At 33.2% G+C, this 3,571-nt stretch overlaps 1 pseudogene; it reads right to left on the reverse strand.

Moving 5' to 3' along the window:
* Window positions 1-854: 854 nt before the first annotated feature.
* LOC140708771 (myosin regulatory light chain 12B pseudogene) lies at window positions 855-1,352 on the reverse strand (annotated as a pseudogene).
* Between the last annotated feature and the right edge of the window lie 2,219 nt (window positions 1,353-3,571).

The raw sequence follows: 3,571 nt of genomic DNA on the forward strand, positions 1-3,571 counted from the left end.
CAAAAAAAAAAAAAAAAAAAAAAAAATTACGTAACTATATTAATGATATAACTCAGAGTTTCTATGTTCTTTATTTTGTATCCATACTACAAGAGTATTAAAGCGTTCTAGCATGACAACTGCTTTGTCAGGTTCTCCTTACGTGTATTTTAACTGCTTTATTGAGATATAATTCACACATCATACAATTGACCCATTTAAAGTGTATTCACAGAGTTGTGTGACCACCAACACAATAATTTATAGAACATTTTCATCATTCCAAGAAGAAAGCTCCGTATCCATTGGCAATCACTCCCTATTTACTTCTTCTTTCTGGAGACCTAGGCAACCATAAGCATATTTTCTGTGTCTATAAATTATTCTCTTCTAGACATTTAATATAAACGGAAACATGCATTATGGGATCTTTTGTGACTGAGTTCTTTCACTTAGCATAATATTTTCAAGGTTTAATTTAATATGGAAAATGTATCAGTATATCGCTCCTTTTTATTGCCAAACAATATTCCATTGTATGAATATACTCATTTTTATATTTAATGTTTTATGCATTTTTAAACTGCATTTTATTATATAAAAATGTAACAATCCAGTAAAACCAGAAATAAAGAGATATTCTCCTGAGCTTTTATATATGTTGATTTTTATTAGCAATCTTCTTTTTCAATACAATGTACAACTTCATTTAGAGTCTGATTATACAAGTGCTAAGTGGCAAAAAGATCTGGAATAAATATATTTAAAAAGGCAAAGCTGTAAAACTAAGTACATGCAACAGGGTCTATGATGATGAGGCAAAGTATCCAGGAAATAGCATAAGATACAATAGTTTTGAGGTTTTAGCTGATGTTTCAATCATCTTTGTATTTTGCCCCATGTTTAAGGCTGCATGTGAACTCAATGTAATTAAAATTTCCTTTTTTTTTGGTCAGTAGGGCCTTCCCTGTACAGCTCATTCACTTCCCATTGTTGCCAGTAGTTCTCTCAAATAGTCTTCCTGAATGGTTCCTGTTGCTTCTTTAGCAAAGCAGGCTAAAGCATTTCTCATGACATCTTCAGGATCTGTGCTATTTAATTTCTCACCAAACAGTAGGGCACTGGTGAAATTTATAAGCCCAAAACCTCACTCATTACAGAATCTTGGTATACATCAGTTGGATTCTGATGAAGAGAGAAGCAAGCGTGTCATGCACATCTTACTTGTTGAAAGAATCTCTATTCTGATCAATAATGTCAGAGGTCTCTTTGAACTCTTGAATCTGTGACTTGTTCAATGTGGCAAACACACTGAATATTATGTTTGGAGAGTGCTTCTTGGTGGTCTTGGTCTTTGTCCTTTTGCTGAACATGGTGGCTCTTTAATTCCACTGCCAGACACTAGAACCAGAGCCGCCCTACAAGATGACTATTGTCTTGATGAGCCCTGGGCAGTAGCTTGACTGGTTGCACCTTGGCATTTCCTACCTCCAGAGACAAACCAGAAGGCTTGGTAAGACCAGTTTTTATTTGTTCACTTATTAGTTGATGAACATTTGAGTGTTTTCTTTTTTAGCTATTAAGAATAATGCTGTTATGAACATTGGTATGCAAGTTCTTGTGTGAATATTAGTTTTCATTTATCTTGAGCATATACCTAGAAGTGGAATTGCCGAGTCACATGGTAACTGTTTAACTTTTTGAGGAACTGCCAAACTGTATTCCATAGTGGTTCCACCGTTTTATATCACATCAGCATAAGTATAAGGGTTCCAACTTCTCCACATCCATGCAAACACTTGTTACTATTTTTTTATTATAGTCATCCTAATGGGTGTGAAGTAGACTCTCATTGTGGTTATGATTTGTATTTTCCTAACTGCTAATGATAGTAAGCATCTTCCCATGTGCTTATTGGCTATTGGCATATTTTCTTTGACAAAATATTCATTCATATATTTTGCCCAATTTTTGTTGAGGTTATTTGTCTTTTTATTGTTGAGTTGCAAGCATTCTGTGTATATTCTTGACACAAATCCTTCATCAGATATATTATTTGCAAATACTCTCATTCCATGGTTTGGTTGTCCTTTTTACTTTCTTGATGATGGCCTTTAAAGCACAAGAGTTTTTAATTTTGATAAAGTCCAGTTTATTTATGCCTTTTTAAAATAATTGTGCTTTTGGTATTGCATCTAAGAAGCCTAGGCGTAACCCAAGGTCAAAGTCTGTTCCTATTTCCTTCAAAAAATTTTATATTTTTAGCTCTTATGTTTAGCTCTGTGATCCATTTGGAATTAATTTTTATGGTGTAAGGAAGAAATTCAATTTAATTCTTGTGCATGAGGACATCAGGTTGTCCTAATACAATGTGTTGAAAAGACCATTCTTTCTCCATTGAATTGTCTTGGCACTCTTGTCAAAAATCAATTGACCTCAAATATATGGAAATTTCTTTTCTCAATGTTCAATTTCATTTTATTGATCTATATATCAATTTTTGTGTTAATACTACACGGTCTTAATTGCTGTATTTTTGTAGTAAGTTTTGAAACTGTGAAATATGAATCTTCCTACTTCCTTCATTTTTTAAGGATGTTTTATGTAGTTGGGGTCCCTTGCAACGAGCCTGGATTAGCATTTTTTGTCCATTGCTATAAAAAAGGCTGCTGGGATTTTGATAAGGATTGTGCTGAATTTGTAGATCTGTTTGAGGGTAATTGTCATCTCTACAATATTAATACTTCCAATCCAGAAACATGAAATACTTTTTCATGTTTTAGTTCTTTTTATCTTCTTAAAACAATGTTTTGTAGCTTTCAGAATATGTTTTGAACTTTTGTTAAATTTATTCCATAGTATTTTATGCTTTTTGTTTCCTTATGTATGCCTTAACATCCAGCATTTTTCATGCTATCCTTCATTCTCTTGATCTTAGAATGTTTTACCTATTAAGAAATACTGAGCTCTAGCTAAATAGTTGAAGGCATATTCCTTACTCTTCCTCTATTTGCTAGGCTTTTCATATTTGCTGATGTACATATTGGAATCCTTGTACTTCTGAAGTTTCCCTGATGCCAATGAAGTCACTGCATTTTCATCAAAATGAGGCTGTTCTTGGTTCCAACTAGCGGAGGATATCAGGGTTCCATGAGATGTTAGTTTCTTGAAAGAAAAACCCTTGAGTATTAGAAGCTTCATATTTAATTAACCATCAACAATTTTGGAGGAATTGGTTAAATTGAAAGTAGAACACGGCAAAGGGTAACATTTCATTCTTGGTTCTGTTAGGACATTTAGAAAATTATTATTTTTATTCTACATTTCCCATTGATCCTTTCTGCACTATGTGCTATTTATATTCTATACAACCTTTTTTATGGCTTTTTCCCCCTCAGAATTAGTATTAAAGCTAGAGAATTTTCAATGTCTAGTCTCTCTGCTATTTCTGCAAGTTCAGAGTTCAGAGTGCCATCGCTGATGGTCTCCATGGATTTGGTCATGTGCATTTCTATCTGTAAAGAAGGTAGGGGATTTTTCTTTTCTTTTATATACTGTCTTTTTCAATTTTGTACTGCTATAGCAAAAATAC

Source organism: Chlorocebus sabaeus, chromosome 16, assembly GCF_047675955.1.
Source record: "Chlorocebus sabaeus isolate Y175 chromosome 16, mChlSab1.0.hap1, whole genome shotgun sequence".
Taxonomy (NCBI): domain Eukaryota; kingdom Metazoa; phylum Chordata; class Mammalia; order Primates; family Cercopithecidae; genus Chlorocebus; species Chlorocebus sabaeus.